Source organism: Eurosta solidaginis, chromosome 3 (genome assembly GCF_040869045.1).
Source record: "Eurosta solidaginis isolate ZX-2024a chromosome 3, ASM4086904v1, whole genome shotgun sequence".
Lineage (NCBI taxonomy): Eukaryota > Metazoa > Arthropoda > Insecta > Diptera > Tephritidae > Eurosta > Eurosta solidaginis.
The window spans coordinates 30,619,380-30,639,136 of record NC_090321.1 but is presented as its reverse complement, the minus strand read 5'-3'; the positions used below and the strand labels follow the sequence as shown (position 1 = coordinate 30,639,136).

General features: G+C 34.4%; 1 non-coding gene across 1 annotated transcript; it reads left to right on the top strand.

Moving 5' to 3' along the window:
• Positions 1-12,781: 12,781 nt before the first annotated feature.
• On the top strand, positions 12,782-12,853 carry TRNAM-CAU (transfer RNA methionine (anticodon CAU)). Its single transcript has one exon. It is a non-coding gene; the product is annotated as a tRNA-Met (tRNA).
• The last annotated feature ends 6,904 nt before the right edge of the window (positions 12,854-19,757 follow it).

Sequence of the window (19,757 nt, the reverse complement as noted above, 5' to 3'; positions counted from 1 at the left end):
TAACTATACTTTTAATATAAGCTATGTAAACTTGAAGTTTTGTATATTAACAGTCTATAAACACCTTGTATGTTGATTAAATAAATAAATATAAATATAATAGGGGCCATAGTGTTGCATTTGCGGTTGATATGCGTGTGTAAGTTGGTGGTGTTAATGTGAGTAATGATTCAATGCAATCCTACCCTACCCGCAAATGCAATGCTGCAGTTTTTCTTTTGCTCATTTGCCTTTTTGACTTACTCAATTTACCACACGCGCTAGAACAACTAATGACTTTTATTATTTACTGCCGACAGGAACATATTTTCCTTCGTCATACTTGTCTTGCCTGCTTCTTAGAGACAAAGTACTTACCAACAGAAGTTTTCTAGTTTTCTTGTTTTTTTTTGTTTTTATTAATTTTAAAAGTGAAAGTTTCAAGCTAAAGTTTAAACATAATAATTTTTTTTATTTTCATTACTTTTTATTCATATTTTCTTTTTTCTTTATTGCTTATTTATTATGTGTCCAGCATAACTGCAAGCGTTTTCTTTTACTTTCTTATTGCTTTTCTTATTTCTTTTACAAACGAGTTTTTCCTTTTTTATTTCTCTTTGTTATTTAAACTCCCTTCCACACTTTTTCAATTGCGATTACAGAAGCTTTCTTGACCTCTCCCAGTTGACTTATCGCATCTACGCCCTCGGTTTCGTTGTTGGTCTCTGATCTATCCAATATTTTATGGTAACATTAATTTGCTTCATTGGTTTCGCACTGATTTCATGAACTTTTTCCTCACTCCCTCCATTGAGCCGTCCGGCAACTTGAACTTATAATTCTTAACTCGCTTCTGCTGGAGTTTTAAGATTTCTTAACCCTTTTTGCTTGCTTTTGGGTTTCTAGCTTTGCGAAATTATATTCTTGTAGTTTCGCTTGTGGGATTGGTGTTTCCGTGACTTCCAAGTATTCACAACCACACATCTCGCAGAACGTAAAGTTTATCCACATTCCACAACTGAAGCTCATAACTTTTTTTTGTCTTTTTTTTTTTGCTATCCTCAATATGCAATGTTTTTGCACGCTGGACACTCAACAATTCTCTGCCTTTAATTTCTTTGTTCTTGGCCATCGCACTCATAGCAATACCTTTGCTACAGCGCAGCTGAAGGCGAAATTCTTTCGCAAATATTGTATTTTTCATCTCTCTTCTACCACACTTGGTCATGAGATTTATTTGCTGGCATTGCTTTTGTGGCTTTCATTGTTGCAACTTTACAACCCGCTCAAGTTCTCAGTTGCCAGTGTTTTTTGTTTTTAATTTTCACTATTAACCCTACTTTTGCGTTTCCCCCCATCTTCTTCGCTTGTTTGTCTTGCTTTTGTTTAAAACCATTGTCCGAATTATTTTAATTGCACTTTGCCGTCCAAGTTTGTTCATCTGTCTGCATTTATCACACTTTTTTGCATTGTTTTACCGCTGTTCTAGCTACGGATATGCGTCATAAGATATGGTGGGGGTTGGACGTACTAAATGTATATAGTATCTGTTTGTCTTGTAACTTCCGTATCTTTGACAACGAATATTTTTTTACTTGGTACTTCTGGTTTCCATGACATTATTTTTTTGCTACTTTTCTTCTTTGAACTTTAATATCGTTCGCTGGCCAAGGATTTGGTCAAATAATGAACTGCGGCAAGTTTTGCGACGGCAACACAAACAAATTATGAGTTAAATGCACTTTTAATTGTGATTTTCGTACACTGGGTGGGATGAGATGTACAGTTCGTTTAACGGGAAAGAAACTCTAAAGAGAGGTTAAGTTTTTGAGAGATCGGGATATCTCTGTACTAAAACATAAAATTTCCACTGAGCAGGCGATTAAAAGGTAAATTCCTCGCTCGACGAACGAACGTTGCTTGGAGCTTACGAGAGAAAGGCTTTCCTGGAGATTTTGGATTCTTCTTCTAACATTGACCTGCGTGAGCTTAACGCAGATATAAACACATTTTAGTGAATAAATGCATTAAGGCTACGCTAGTTAGATTATGTTATGCGAATAGATGAAGACGCTCCAACCCAGAAACTGTTCCTTTCGACATCCGTGTTTAGTAACAGAAGAATGGGAAAGCTCCACTGAGTGGGGAGTGACAGATGGAGCAAGATCTTAATTGGCGTGAGTTAACGCAAAGCAGTGATGACTGGCGTATCTTGCTAACGGCCAAAATGTCCTAGGCTGTCAAGGATCAATTAAAAATGATGATGATGATGATGAAGCTCGGCTTCAAACCATTTTTCTTGAAATTTTTGAGAACATTTTCATATTCATAAGGAAGAAAAGCCTTATTAACTCTAGATGGTTTAGGCTCCACTCGGATGCACCCCTATGTCTATTGTGAAGACTGACTAGCTTACTTAATTGGTGCTTAAATGTTTAAGTGGTTATGGCCGTTGCTTCTTCGTTGGGTTAACTGGCGCCAAATAGTAACACTAAGCGAATTTCTATCGTTTCCCCCCAGTGCATTTCCACACGGGATACCCTCTTCTCTGCTTCCATAGGTAAGTTCCTATAAGAATACTTTATTGGCTGGAGCATCATCTTTGATTCGCTTCTTCGGTACTCGCCGATGCGTAAAACCTATAAATATTTCGAAAAAATTTTATTTCGAACACTGCCAGAGCCATGTAATATGATGTTGATATGGTCCATGCTTCTGCACCATATAGCAGGACGGAACAATAAGTGATTTGTAGAGCATGCTCTTCTTTTGCTGATAGAGGACTTTACTTTTCAATTGCTTACTCAGTCCAAAGTAGCATTTGTTTACAAGAGTGACTGTGAATACTCCAACCAGATATTTTCAATTAGGCGCCGTTTTCACCAGCTTTAGTTTGTTACATATCTATAAGTTATTGAAGTTTTATTTATGCTGTGAATTCATACAAGTGGCGGATGTTTGAAAAAAACGTTCACAATAATAAACAGCCTTGTAGGAGTTCACAATGATGTTTACTGAGCCATCGACTGTCAGCGAAGTGCAAGGAAAGAGTGTAAACAAACGTCCCTGTTTTGTTATGACATATTCACAATTTTTGAGATTATCTACAAAATATTCAATTATTGATTTAACTGAGAGTTGGTCACGCAAGGTTGGGTAAGAAGAAAATGTCAAATTAAGCTATCTGAAAAGTTGCTATCCTACTGTTAAATTCGAATTTTATTAGAGATGGTAAAAACGACTATAAGAGGGAGTTTTTTTTTATGTCAAGAAAGACTTTGCTTTCCTATTCAAGCATGACCAAAGAGCATAAGATTTCTCAAATATAAAGTTGCATTCATTCTTTGAGTTTATTTAGAAGATCACTCAGAGGTGGTAGTACAGAGTATTATGAGCAGCTAAGAACCTCTCAACTTTGAAGCGCGTACAGATACCTCTAAGTTAGCTACTTTTTACTAAGAACCCTGCAGCGAAAATGGGAAAAAGTCACGCAAAGCACCAGTTTCGCAGCACAGATTTAATGTCTACCTCCGAACTGGTGCTAATAGCATGAAGAGCGGTACAGTTGGTAGCCGTACTGGTACTAGGAGCGCTTAAGTCTGGCCTACATGAATTTAAATTATTTTCTCGCAGACAACAACTATTTCAGAACCACCTACGACTGAACCAGGCAAGAACGCGCTCAAAAGTCTGCAAAGGGGGACAATTGCCATATCTCACAATATTAAAAGTGTCACACTCAGAGAAAAACGCCGTTCTAAAATCCAGAACCACCGGACTCAATTCAAGCTTTTCATGTTCTTACTTTTTTGTTCTTGAAAAACGAAGGACCTGTTCTTAAAACAACAACCTTGTTCTTGATTTGACACCATTTTCTTGAAAAGAGAACGGCTGGTCTTAAATTATGAACAAATTTTCTATTAATGAGAACGAATGTTCTTAAATTAAGAACAATGTTAAATACAACATTTGGCACGATCCACGAAGCAGTTCTAGTGGCCCAGCGGCTATGTTAATGCGGTTGCGATCGTGTGGCGCGAGTTCGATTACCGTCAAACTCTGAAGCTTTTTAAAAAAAATTTTCTTATATTCTTTTTTTTTTAACTCTTATTCAGGGATACACCTTAACGTTAAGCTAATCGTTTATCAAAAAATTTCCACCGTTTCCGTTGCAACACTTCGAAATATTATCGATAAAGAAATTATTAAGATAAATTGTATCTCGTTTTTAACCGAAACGAAAAGCTTTCGTTAACGTTAAAAACGGTTACAAAAACGTGATACTTTATGTTTGAATTGTGCTGGCAATGCTATAGCCATGGTGAAGCCGTAAGGTGGTAACAGCGAGCGGACATACACACACAAACTCCATGTAATTTGTTTGTGTAGTTCGTTGGTGGTAATGTCAAAAATACTCTGAGAAATGTTCGTACTGTCAAAATTCATGAGAAAAGTTGCAATCAGCTTGGCTAATGCTTTTACCTTTAATGACTCCGCCATCAATCAGCTTTGCCAGCATAGTTTGAAATTAATAATCAACATAAACGATCTTATTTCGTTTTGATATGGCAGAAAACGAAACAAAATCATTTCGATAATTTGACGTTCTTAACGTTAATAAACGAAACGAAATGACTTTGTTTCGTTTATTAACGTTAATTATCGTAACGAAATGATATCGGTTCGTTGGTTAAGCATGCCTGCTCTTATTTTTCGTTCCATTCACGTAATTCTCAAACTTGTTATGAAATGTTATAAATATATATTCAGATTGCATCATCAAATAAGAAAGATTTCTCTTATCGAGAAATCTATGAAAAAATGCATATTATGCGTTTTTTCAAACCTTTCTGGCATTTAGTAATAGTTTTGTGTTATTAATATTTCTTATTTATTAATAAAAAAAAAATGAATGGGTAATAATAATTAAAAAATTATTTCCTCCCACCAGTGGTCAAGAACAAACCGTTCTTAAATTGAGAACGAAAACTGTTAAATCGACCACAAATCGTTCTCGAAGCGTGAGAACGAAAAATCTTAAATCAAGCCCGAGTAGTGTTTGAAATGAGCACAGAAGGTTCTCAAATAAATACAGAAGTGGTCATAAAAGACGATCGGTGTGCTTGGAAAAACTGTTCTTAAAACAAGCCCATCGGTCACGAGTTAAGAAAAAACGTACTTAACAGACTTTTTCAACGAATGTTCTTAATTTTGAACTTGTTTCGTTCGTTTTAGAACGATTTTTTCTCTGAGTGCAGTTGAAAGCACTGCGAGGGGGCGGCAGAATTACGCCTAATACCGTCTCTTAACGAGATAGTTCTGTGCTAGTGCTGAAATAGTGCGATTAGCTGCAGGGAGACATTTGATGTTGTCATTTAAAATTTTTTTTTGAAAATTTATTAAATTATAAAATGCGAACTATTTTTATTATGGTATTTCATATATATATGTACATATATGAATCTACCATTGCTGATTATATAATTTTTATATTGTTTATTATCCTTAAGCTATTTCCTGCATATTTTTATAGCTTTTCATAATATATTATCAATTATTAATTATGTGTACTTAATTATTTGCGTTATAAAAATAATGCACGTACATTAGGGTTGCATTTATTTTCCCAAGTGTTCCGACTCTCGATTTCATCTCCCAGTAATATTGAAATAGCCTTAAAATTTGTATGTGCAAAAATTTTAAGCCAATCAAAAAAGATTGAGAGGTCGTGCAAGCAGTTGAAAATTGTAAAAAGCGCGAATTTTTACATTTTTTTGCTTCACCCTAATTAATTTATTGTAATTTGTTTCTTACTTGTTATCAATAAGCGCTACAAATTTCAAATTGCAAAAATTGGTCAAATAATAAAATAGTTATAAAATAGAAGAGGTGCAGAGATTTCAATTACGCGCAAAATTTTCAACTTTTTATTATGAATTTTTATAATATTTTCGCGTTTGCAGGTTTGTAGCTCATTCGATTCGATTTTAGCGATGCACAGGGGGCCAATTCAGGATCTGTGAAGTGATAGAATGAAAACGAATTTTTTTAGATTTGAACAAATATTTGTACAATTTTTTTTTAATTTTATCACTTCACAGAACGTGAATTGGCCCCCAGGTTTCAAAGCGCTATCGAATTCTGTTTAATTTTGAGATTTTTTTTGTGACGGGTGTTGGTAATTTTTTTCCTCTTTAAAATGAATGAAGAAATACTGTTTTCAAGTGTTTTTGTTTTAGTTTGTAGCTCTGCTACTAATAGTTTGTTTGTTAGTTTAAAGGACATAAAAATAGCTTTGAAAATGAGTTTGCGTTTCTATAATAAAGGAATTTAAACGCTTGAAATATTTGAAATTTGTGCTTCTCCATGATTTCAAGATCCTTGCGCAACCTCTAAATCTTTATAGATTGGCCCAAGACTTTGCATATATTCGTTTTTGCGCTATTCGCATTTTTCTAGGGAGTGAGACCGAAAATCTAAACACTTTTTGTTTTTTCTCGATATAACTAAGAGCACCCTAATGTACATATGTAAGTGTTTTTTTGATATGGTGATCAACAGGCAATAACAAAGACAATGAAAACAAAGATAGGATAATAATGCATTAAATTAAAAGCCGGGATTTTAGACGGTTTGGGGTACAAAGCTTTTTCGTGTTAATACCCGTGGCAATTGGAAAATTAGTATGGGCAAATTTGTTTATGAAGTCATTGTATAAATGTGTGTTTATGTTTGTTATATTATGCGTCAATTAATGTTCATACATTTTATGGCTCATTTATTTACTTTGTACAAAAATTCAATTTAAACATTAATTACTTCAGTGTTTTGCGTTTTGCGTTTGTGTGCTAAAGCATAAAGCGTTTTTAAATCGAAAAATATGCAAAACAAATTAAGTGTTTGTAAATTTATTAAAGCGGGTCGATTTAAGCGGGCCGATTTAAGAACTTACCTACCTAACATCATCGAACAACAAAAGACTCACAAAACAACAACAACGACTAAAATTTCTACTGCAATGCAAAGACTACGGAATAACACCATCACATTTAAAGGGCAACATCATCAAACCACAAGCTTACCTACCTAACATTTGTTAAAACGAATGTTTAAAGCTAATGGCTCTTTCTAGAAAAATTTAAAAAGTGTTATTAAAGAGTAATTTAAAGTTTTTAAAAAGTTATGAAGTTAGCATGTAAACAAGTAAGGACGGGACTGTCTCCGAAGGCCTCATACCTTTCATGAACGAACTGAAAAATAATGTGTTGAAATTTCAAAAATTCATAAATTCTGATAAATCAGCTGTATGGGATATATATTATATAAACGATCAATCTTAGCGATCTTCTCAGAATACAATGTATTCTTTTTATGTAAACATCCCGTGAAATTTCAAGCTTCAAGCTATTAAAATGAGGAAGAAATTACGTTAAACCTTTTATCTGAAAAATCGGTTGTATGGGATATATGTTATATATATTACCGATCTTAATAAATTTTTCAGACAACAATGTGCGCCTTATACGTAATTATCCTATCCTGTGCAATTTCAATATTCTAGCTGTTAAAATGAGGAATAAATGACGAAAGCCCTCGTTTCTAAAAATCGGTTGTATGGAGGATTTGTGCTATAGTGTTCAGATCCGGTCGGTTCCAACAAATGATTAATCGGACATCCAAATATACCAGCTGACAAAATTTCATTAAGATATCTCGAAAATTGAGGGACTAGTTTGCGTTCAAACAGACAGACAAACGGACATGGCTAAATCAACTCAGCTCGTAATCCTGATAATTTCGGTATAGTTATTTCTGGGTCTACAATTTTGAGATTCGTGAAAAACTTAATATACCTTTAATTTCACGAAAGGTATAATAAGGGAGTTTGCTTGCCGACCATACCAAAGGTTCCCTGTTCATATCCTCAAGAATGTATTTAGAGAGCTGGACCTAAGTCTCCTTGGAGATATATACCGTTGTACGTAAGTATACCTAAAAATATATTTTTTACATCTTTATTCTTTATCATATTTTATCTCCTTTCTTCCACCTTGCTGACCCACGCTAGTAAAGCAATTTGTTGATATGATTTAATTTTTTTGTTAAATGGAAATTAATTTCTCTGTAGCTATCAATTAAAATTAACACATTTTCTATTATAATATAAATTTCCATATACATATATATGTATATATATAGATACCCTGAGAAAAAGTGTCTAGTTCTGAACTGGTGCATTTTTAGTGCATTCGGAACCACTACTGGTGAGTCCTAAATATCTTTTACCTGCTTTCAACTATCGAAATTTACATGGCGTCGTTTTCGACAATGTGAAATATCCCCCGTTGCATTTTCTTTGCCATAGCTACGACTTTGTGAACAATTATATAGCTTAGATCTAATTACTTAGTTGGCGCAGATAAATCAGAAACTTTTTTGTACCACACAAATTTGGTTTAAGATTGAGCTTATACCAGTCTCCGTAAAAATGGGCGTGTAGAACTGGGTTTAGATTGTAAACAAGATGAAGTCTACACTTGCAATTAAGAAATATAAAAATGGAGTGGACAGTGGAAAGACCTAGAACAGATGCTTGAAATTTAGAGTTTTTTTTGAGTAAAGAATGAGGTATTGAATTGAGAATGATAGTATTAGAAAGAAAAGTTAAGAATAAGAATAAAAAGTACTAGACCGAGTATGCTTATACCTTTCACGAAGTATCATGTATGTATATATTGAAAAAGAGAACATGCTTATATAAGAATTTGGAAAAAAATCCAAATTCCCATACAGCGGCCTGATATGGATCCCCTCAAATATAAAAACAATTTGTATCGATTTTTGAGTTAGAGAACATATAGATCGAGTTCTGAACCAGACATTGTAAACACTAGTTACTGATTTTCCTGCAGAGTATGTAATCATTCTCATTCTTCAGAGGCTATTGTGCTTATTTTAAATTTACATATTAACATATACTTTTACCCAAGGTCATTTATAATCTACTCAAAGCAGACGTATTTTAGTCGTTATCATATCGACTGATGCATAAAATATAACCGTATATCAGCTGCCGGATTGAACATTTCCTATCTCAAAATATTTTTCAAATGTGTCCCATCTCAGAATTTGTTTCAAAAATACCCTATCTCTCAAGGCGGTTGAAGGAAGCAACGTCCCCAATTTTTTTTTTCATTTGAGGTGTTTCTCACGTCAAAATGTATTCAGTTTACGCTTAGAAAGGGCGTGTTTGAAGCAAATTCAAAGGTTTTCTGAGATGAGGAATTTTTAAGTCGGTAGTCGAGTAGGGGCGATATATCACTTAGTAGTCGATATATATTCCTTTTTATACCCAGCTGTACTTGTACACAGGGTACTATAACTTTGATTGGATAAGGATGGGTTGGACAGGTATAAAGAAATCTAGATAGATATAGACTTCCATATATCAAAATCATTCGTTTCGAAAAAAAAAAATTAATTAAGCCATGTCTGTCCGTCCGTCTGTCCACCTGTAAACACGATAACTTGAGCAAATATTGAGATATTTTCACCAAATTCGGTGCACGGGCTTATCTGAACCCAGAATGGATTGGTATTGAAATGGAAAAAATGAGATAATTCAAAAACGAATACCGCTAAGCCAATGAAATTTGGTAGGTGAATTGGTTTTATGACGAAAAATATAAATTCTTAAAAGCTACGGAATATGAGCATGGCACCACCCGCAATTAGAAGTAGAAAATTTGGAACTTTAACAATCATGAAATCAATAACCGTTAAAGATATTACATTGAAATTTGACAGAACCACTATCCTTGCCAAATTATATAGACTGATTGAAGATAATCAAAATCGGTTAAAGACTACGCGCACTTTTCCTAAAGGTCTAACCTTAACAAAGTTTGCAATAACTTTATGGTATTTAACTACATTTGACTGATGTTCTACTAACAACAGCGTTTCAAGTGCACAGCTGAGTATATAATGTTCGTTTTCACCCGAACTTAGACATACTTACTTTTTAATTGCACAGAAATATTATCTCAAAGCTTTTGAAATCGATATTCTGTACGTTGTTCATATCTATAAAGAATATTAAAAAGATTCGAACATTTACATTTTTTTTTAAATTTCAAATCAAAAACCTGAAATCCAGGACTTCTCTGTATTTATCGCTAGAGTAATTTTTTTTATTTTGAAGCTTTTTTCCATATACATACGTATGTAAATAAATTATTTAAGCTTTTCAAGAATGTTTATTCTTTGTGATTTTCACATATTAATTTCGGTATATGTACAAATTCAAATGTTATTATCAGCACTGATTATATCAATAAATATGCAACAACACAATTTTTGGATAATTTGTATTTTTACAAGTAAACTACATAGGTTTTAAAAATTTAGCTAAAACCAGTTAATGTAAACGCCCATATAATTAAGTTGAATTTTATATTGATTTGTTATTTTGATTTTCACGATTTTCAACTTTCCAAGCATTAATTAACGAATATAGCCATTATTTAATAGTGCCGTTATTTATTAGGATTCTAGCGATTGTGGGGGCGGACCAGTGGACATCCAAGCATAAAAGCACATTAGGTTTGTTAAAATTTTAAGCAAAATTTTTTTCAAAATTCTGAAAATTCGGGCTTTTATAAAAAATAAAAACATTATTTTTTGATTTAGTTTGGTCGAACGGAAGATATTTCATTAACTAGGCAGTATTTCCTTTGATATCAATGAACATTCAAATAGTTTTTTGTTTGCATATAAATTTTTTTGTGTTAATTAGGGTCGTTTTCACCATCTACACCACTTATTTATAAGTTATTGAAATTTTCGTTTTCTCGACGATAACTTCAATATCGCCTGGAAGTTAAGTGCGAGGCAAAAGTGTGCACAAAAGTCAGCTGTTTCGTTTTTCCCGGGCATTCACAATATATTTCTTCGATTTTTTTCTACAAAATATTCAAAACAATCGAAGTTGGTCGTCCTGTGTTGATAAAAATGAAAATATCAAATCATTGCTATCTTGATGTTGATTTTCAACTTAACTACGGGTTTACACCCTAAGCGACGATATGTATTTGAAAAAAATATAAAAAAAATAATATAAATAAATAAAATAAATAATTAAATAATTAAAAATAAATCGGTTTCATTAAGTGCCGTTTTCACAATCTTCAGTTAGCCACTTATCTATAAGTTAAGAAATTTTTGTTTTCTCTGTGCTAACTGACGCTTCGCGTCTCAGTTAAGTTAAAGGAAAAATACATTGCAAGCAAAAGTCAGCTGTTTGTCCAGTTTGTGTGTACTCACAATATATTTTTGCAATTTGTTCTACAAAATATTCACAATTATCGATTTAACCCGGAGTTTGTCACGCTGTGTTGGTAAAACCGAAAAGTTAATTGCAGCTATATAATAGATTACTATCCTCCAGGTAAAATTTAAATTAACTAGAGATAGTGATGCGGTATCCGCATCATAGGAAAACACTAAAATTTTTAATATTTTTGACTTGTAAGCAAAACATGAGTTTTTTTTTGTATAAAATATGCATTTTTATATAATTGAAACGTCGGATTTCTTTGGCATTTATTTAAAAGGCCAAGAAATACTGAAGTAATACTTGCAGGCTTACATTTATGGTTGCAGCACGCATTTCGGAAGAAAAATTGAGTAAAAATTAATAAAAAAAATTTAAATGCATGTTTTCAAATAAAAATGTTCAAGTTTGGCTTACATGATCAAAATAAAAAATATTCTGGAACGTTTTATTCTGATCTGGATATGGATACTGAGCTTTAAGTTAAAATTTAACCAATACGATGAGACCAACCCCCAGTTAAATCGATAATTGTGAATATTTTGTAGAACAAATTACGAAAATCTATTGTGGATACACGATAAAAAGAAAACAGCTAACTTTTGTTTAAATTTTAACTTATACTTAACTGACAGTCGATGCATCAGTTGACATGGTGAGAAGGAGCATTTCGATAACGCATTTTTTTTACTTGACTGGTTATTAAATCGATAATTAAATTAAAATGGCTTCGATCTTCGTCAGGAAATCCTGATTTACGATAAATTTGAATGCTTTGGTTTGATGGGAAGCAGCAGGCGATTATTTCTTTCAGCTTAACAATTTCCTCAAATGTTCAATTATTTAATTTTTTATAAGAATGTGATTTTCAGTTGGCGCAGAGAAAAAATTGCCTTAATATTGAACATCCTAATGCACATCCATTCTCACATATTAAGTGCTATATTTAATGAATATTTAATATTCAGTGCGTTAGGCAATACAGCGATAACAAGCTAATTTATGACTCTAATAACAAATTAAGTTGCGATGACTTAATGCTGGTAATGAATTGGTTGATGCTTATAGAATAATTTAAAAATAAATCTTTATTTATACAATTTACAAATAGAAAAAAAGTAGTTTATAAAACTGACATGTTCTTATTTAAATAATACAATAAAAATTAAATACAAAGGCCTATAAAGTTAGTGAGGGAGATACCCACATAACCACTTACACAATTTGTCAATGTAACGAATTTCCCTTCTATTATATTATTCCGTATATCGTAATTCTTGTATATTACGAGAATATATCGTTAAATACGATGTTCGCAAATCTTGCTGGTTGTGAAGAATTCAAGTTGGTTTAAACGCAGCTGTATCCACTTTCCATGTGAGCTTTTGATTCTACCTTGTTAACAATAGAAAAGACAGCAATATTAACGCTCGCTTGTATGACGCATTTGACACTTTATAAAATACAAGCAGAGTGGCGCAGTGGAAGCGTGCTGGGCCCATAACCCAGAGGTCCGAGGATCGAAACCTTGCTCTGCTACAATCTAGTCTGTTCATTCCTTATTTTTTAAATTCAATAATTTTATTTATATATTTATTAATAATAAATCAATAAGCAGGAACTTTAGAATTTTTTTGGAATTTTGTAAGTAAATTTGAAACTTTTCGATTCTTCTTAACCATTTTGTTAAGATCTACGGATAAATAATTGTTTCTCAAAAAATTATTAAATATATTTTGTAGTACGTTGTAGCGCAGCAGTTAGAGCGTTGAAGTCGTTGTTAAGGACTAGAGAGAGTGAGAGAGCGAGGAAGGAGGTATGTACTTATCTACGCACATATGTATGTATGCATACAAACATATTTATTAATTTTTTTAGTTACAGCAGCGAGCATGAAAATAGCAGTGCCAATCTTTAGCAAATACCATCAAATAAAATTCTCTCTTTTAATTTCGAAAATTACTAAAAACGACAAAATTTGTCGAAATGAAATGGTATATTACGTTTGTCACGAATCTCAAAATTGTAAGTCCTTAAAGGAGAAGATATAGACGCACCAATAAGTATACCGAATTGATCAGAATGACGATCTGAGTTGATTTAGCCATGTCTATTTGTCTGTCTATATGTTTGAATACAAACTAGTCCCTCAATTTTTGAGATATCTTGATGAAATTTTGTCAGCGAGTGTCGGATTAGACATTTGTCGGAATCGACTGGATCGAACTACTATAGCATATATCCCCCTATAACCGATTTTTCAGAGAACGGTTTTTTTTTGTTATATCTCCCTCAATTTATTAGTCAAAAGCTTCAAATTTCACCAAACCGTATATAGTGTTTGTTGTTTTTTGAAAAATTTGAAGAGATCGGTAGTATATATCCCATACAACCGATTGTTAAGATAAGAAACGTTTCGTAATTTCTACCCCACAGCTAGAAGCTTCAAATTTCATTAAATGCTTACGTATATAGCATAAACTGTTGTCTAAAAATTCATATAGATCGGTGGTATATAATGCATATGTCCTCTACAACTGATTGTTCAGATAAGAAACTTTTAATAATTTCTGCCCCATTTTAACAGCTAGAAGCTTCAAATTTCACCAAATGCTTAAGTATATAGCATAAAATGATCCCTGAAAAATTCATAGAGGTCGGTCGTATATATAGCATACATATGTCTCCTACAAGCGATTGGTCAGGTAAAAAACGTTTCGCAATTTCTGCCCCATTTTAAAAGGAGAGTTCACAAGGGGCAAATCCACTAAGAAATACTTTTTTTAATTGCAGAAACCTGTTTATAAATTTTTGATGTTGCTTTGCTCGGCTCTCGAACGCAGGATCTTAGGTTTTGTTATGCGAATGAACGAAGACGTTCCAGCCAAGAAAGTATTTCATTCGACACCGCAGTTTGAAAGCGGAGGAAGGGCGCGATCTCGACTGAGTTGGGAGAGGCGGATGAAGGAAGACTTGACCTCCATTGGTGTTCCCAATTCTCGTTAGTTATCGATTAGAAGTTTTTGTTAACTAACAATTTTACAGTCACTCTAAGAATACCAACGAAAATTGTTAAAATAACAAATTTCCCTCAACATTAGAATAATCGTGGCTGTGGTATAACAGAGATTTCTGTGGCACGATAGTCATAAGAATAACGTAGTCAGCGCCGTGAGCGTAAGTTTCTCTTTAAAATTTGCGGATATATTGGCACAATATTGAAAGTGCTTCGTTGTTTAAATGACCAATGAAATCAGTTCTTTTAACAGAAAATTAGCCAAATTGATTGGAAATCTGTAATTTTTACAGAAAATTAGTTAGCTTAAAACCAAAAGTTTTTCTTCTGTTGAAATGATAATACAAAACTGTCCCCTTGACAAAAGACTGTTGAATTAACTATAGTTATATAAATTTTACTGAATAACTGTTAATTCAAGAACAAAAACCCTGATTTGTTGAATTCACAAGCTTAATTTTTTTCTGCGCTTTCAATTTGTACGAATTTAATTTCTCTTTCATAGCGACTTCCTTCATAATTTCACATCTGTTTTCGTGCTGTTTAACCCAAAGGGAGCTACAATGAACGCGTGAACAAAAACGAAAAGTTAAAAAACTTTACGTCCAAAAAAGTATGAAATGAAGGTTTTAGTTATGCCACTCATTTTTGGAGGTGGGTTCAGTGTACGCCTTTTTGACACACATACCCACTGCGACAATAAATGAAATAAAGAAAATAATTTAGTTAAAAGCCTTTATTTTTAATATATGATAAATAAAATATGAGAACCTAAATGGTAGCATTCATCTTTCATTTGGGGTGTGTGAGAATGCGGAAGAGAAATTACTACCCGCAGAGCAATTCATTTTCATTACTGTAGGTATAAAATGCTTCAAATCGGAATAAAAAATTCAGGGGCGTAGTAAATAAACATTAATCGCCCAAATTTCTGTGCTTGGCAAAAAAACAAAGCTAACTTGACACGAAACTTCTACTTTGATATCTCAGAACCAATATGTCAAAAATACCACTACTCTACATTTTTTACTAACTCAGTGTGACAACTGATAAAACTGATCTTTTGAAATCTTTTAGAAAAATAGTAAAGCAGGTCAGTATAGGTTATGAGAAATGGCTCATTGTCCAGTTTCTGGAATAGCCACGTATCCAGAGCTAAGAAATATGGATAACCAACTAAATCAAGCCTGTTCTAAATTCCGACTCCTTTTGAAAAGTAAAGGGATGCTGATTTCGAGTCAAAGTCACGAGATCGGTTTTCCAATCTTTCCATTTTTTTTTGAGTAGATAATAGATAATGCGAAAATTCCATACCCGGTGTGAAGTGGCTTAGTTGCGTGCAGGTACACTTTTCTGCAACATAAGAAGGCCAATAACTGCCAACACCCTAACCATGGTACTTGGCAAAGCGGCAAACCGTGCTGCTAGGGGGCAAATGCAGCTTTATTTGAACAACGCCTTCCCTTGGGGCAGCTTGAGCGCAGACCATACAGCCATAGTAGTCTAGCGACATCAATTATAGGACGAACATACTACCTGATTCCCTATCAGCGCTTCGAGGGGGCTCTTGAAGCCACAATAGAGGTGGATTGTTGGCGCAAGGGTGCTAAAATGGCGGACCAGGTGATATATGTGTACACTGATGGTTCCAAAGTAGTGGAAGGAGTAGGGTCTACGGTATACTATGCTGATCCGGAAATAAAGCGTTTTTCAAGCGGAAGAATTAGCCGTACCCACAACAGTAAAAACACCGGAAGAGAATAGCTTAACCTGCAGCGGTGCTAATTTTTATATTGACAGCCAAGCAGCAACAAGAATCTCGCATAGCACAGCAGCTAAAAGTGTGTTAGAGTAGAAGCAAAATCTAGAAATAATCGGGACAGGTAAAATCATACATCTATAATGGATCACAGGGCATATGGGAATAGATAGGAATGAAAAGCGGATGAACTAGCTAAAAAGGGCGCATTCCTTGAAGCTTGCTCCGTTAACGTGCCAATTAGATTGGCCGCGATTAAACGAAGTCGAGAGGTGCATATCATCGACCAAGCGGAAAAGGCATGGGTCCAAGCGCGGTGCTATAAAGTGTTGAAAAGTGTTGCTTCTAAAAAAGTTGCTTCTATCACTAAAAAGGGGGACTGTAGGCTTATTACGGGTATTTTGTCTGGACACTGCCTTCTGGTGTCACATGCTTTTAAATTAGGCTCGGATAGCTGATGTAGGAATTGCCGGTTGGAGGAGGAAACGATCGGACACGTTTTTTGCGCGTGTCAGTCTAAAGCTCCAGCTATTAAGAGTGATACAGCTGTCAGATCTAGAAGCAGCAAGTGACATAGGTCTTAGAAGACTTTTAGTATTTGCCAAGAGGATAGCGTAATTTTATAACGTAGGTACTGGTTTTTGATAGGATGTTTCTGTTTGGTCGTTGCAGAAGCTTCAGGTAACAGTACGGATCCATTCAGTCTATGTGAGGCCATTTCAATCCAATTTAACCTAACCCGATCTACTCAGACCGGGTGACAAAAAATAAATTTAATTTAATGGTACTAGAATAACAAAATGCGTGGTCCCAACGCCCTTCTCCTCCCCCCTTTTTCACAAAATTCCGCTATGCGACTGCGGCAGCAAAAATAATTAAAATTTTTTACTCACGCCTACAAAGGTGCTAGTGACAGCGGACAAGTGGCGACAATTAGGGCAAACACAAAAGCAATAGAAAATAATAAAAAAAAAACGAGGAAAAAATTTTATAATGATAAAGCGAACGCAAATAAAAAATACAAACAAAAAGCGTAAGAAAAAATAAACAGGAAAAAAGCAAAGATCTCGACAATAACAAACTTTGAGACAAAACCGCAAAAAAAAAACAATTCATGAGCAAAGAAAAAGAAATCACAGAAAAACAAAACAGTAACAGCAGGTGGATGAAAAACAAACAAAGAACAAAAACAAGAAAACTACCACAAACTTGCTCTGAGCGCCAACAAACAAATGCGCCACATCAACACCAACAGCTTTTAGCACTTTGTCATATTTTCTAATTTATTTAAATGAAGTTTTAGCATCATTGTTGTCCTTTCCTACGCAGCGTGTCTATGAGCATGGCTACCCAACTTACTAACGCGATTCGCTTCACAAAATTTCCCCAACACTTTATATTTTACATAATTGTTGTCGCTCACCTGCATGTTGACTTTTGTTCTTCTTGCTCCACCGTTCAGCAGCGCAGAGAGCTTTGTTGCTTTTGTTGTTTATTGTTAACTTTTTGCTGCATTTTGGGGTTAAAATTAGAAAACCGGAAGCGCGTCAAAATAATAATTGCGTGCAACCTGCTGTGATTGTTGATGGCTGTTGATGCTGTTAGTGGTCCACCCCTTTCACCGCCACCTCATGATTGTTAATTTCTAAATGTTGTTTGTTCATAAACGTCGTTTGTTTTGCTTTCCCTGAAAAGTGTTTTGTTAGCGTCGCGTGGCAGGTGGAGGGGTTGGTTTTTTCTAGCGTTGTTTGTGCAGTAACCAAAGTTTGTTATGTCAGTGAGAGCATTACAAATGATAAATACAATTAAGTTAATGAATCTAATGTTCATCTGTGTGTGTGAACCATATATGGTTCCTATATTCAAAATACAACCTCAGACCTTCCCACATCAACATTGTTTTGTGGCTTTTAACTCTAACAAATGCTGCCACCCTAAAGTAGTTTTACCTGCTGTCGCTCTAAACATTGTTGCTTTTGTTTTCGTTGTTGCATTAATATAGCAATTGTTTTCGTTTATAATTTGTTGAGAAATGAAATGAGTAGAGCACAAAGTGAAATACATATATTAAATGTAATTAATTTCGTGGCATATGTTCATAGATTGACTATACAAGCACACACACATACAATTGCCGCACACATACATAAATACAAAGCACGGGAGATCATGCAGGTGGCGAGTTCAACTTCAAACACACTGGCAGCAGGAACATAATTTTGGAGTAAAGTTTATTAAAATAATATATTTTCGTACTAATAAATAAATATATGTATAAACGCATGGGGGGAGACGGGGGGAGTCAAAAAGGTTGTCCAAGGGTAGACATTATGAGTATTTCGTAACCCAAGATGCTTTCAGTTCATTTGTACTGATATTTTGGTAAACTCTGTTTTTGTTTCTTAACTCATCCGACGGCCGCCATGGTGTGGTTGTAGCGTACTCCGCCTACCACACCGAGGATCCTAGGTTCACGCCCTGGGCAAAGCAACATAAAAATTTTAGAAACAAGGTTTTTCTAAGCAGGGTCGCCCCTCGACAGTGATTCGGCAAGCATTCCGAGTGTATTTCAGTCATGAAAAGCTTCTCAGTGAAAACTCATCTGCCTTGCCGTTCGGAGTAGGGGTATGAGAGAAGCCATAAAAATTATACATCTGTAGTTATAGCTGAGAAATTTATAACTAACTAAGATGCAACGAGGAAATCACAGAGTACAAAAGCATCAGCGGTAGAGGCGCTATGGGCAGTTTCAGTTAAGCACGCTATCTGTCGGGTAATAGTTTCAGTTTCGTTTGGACTATCAATCAGTTTGGTTATTAACCTATTCTTTGCAAAGTTTGAGTGTTATTGTAAAGTACTTTAATAAAGGCCATTTTGTATTATTAAATATTGGAGTTATTTATTCAACAGTTTATTGATTCGAACTTAGCGGAGGGTTGCAAATAAGAGGATTTGCAAGTAAATTCGTTACAATATATTTAACTGAGCTGACTCTTTCGCCTTCGCTGCTGCATTTTTTGTAACATTAGCAATCTACTTTCAAGATGAATCTCTCAAACTATCTAAGACCGCTGTCAAACTGAAAAGAGAGGATGCCTCTGTGGTTCTACAACAGCAGACTCGGCTGGAATGCTCACTCAGGTTGACAGGAACAAGTGGTTTTCTGTATTATTGAAAAATTATCTTCCATACCTCTATCTCCAGGTTTAGCGCTAGAAAGGACCCGCTAATAAATACAAAAATAATCACTTTAAAATCGAGATTAAAGGTGCAGAGGCTTGCAGAGAAGATCATTAATGAAATTATTAACATGCACCATCATTCAGTCATATTTAGATCCCATCTGCCTCTTGCGTCTTGAAAGTGATGGAGTGAACAGCGAGTTTAAGCAACATATACTTGCTTCGAGTACCTACGTACTGTATTTCAAAAGCCCATTAGTATTGTGCGCCTTTGATCTGCCAAAATTTCTAAATTTTCTTCGATCCAGCTACATACAGTGATTAATTGTTCGAGTCCATGTGGACGATTTCCCGGTTTAGGAGCCTTTCCAAGACCTTAAAAAAGGTTTAGACTAAAAGTTATCAAAGCACCGTTTGTAAAATATTTTGACATCATATCTTAGGTGGGTGGAGAGTTCCATTTGTGGCAAATTATACTATGTGAGG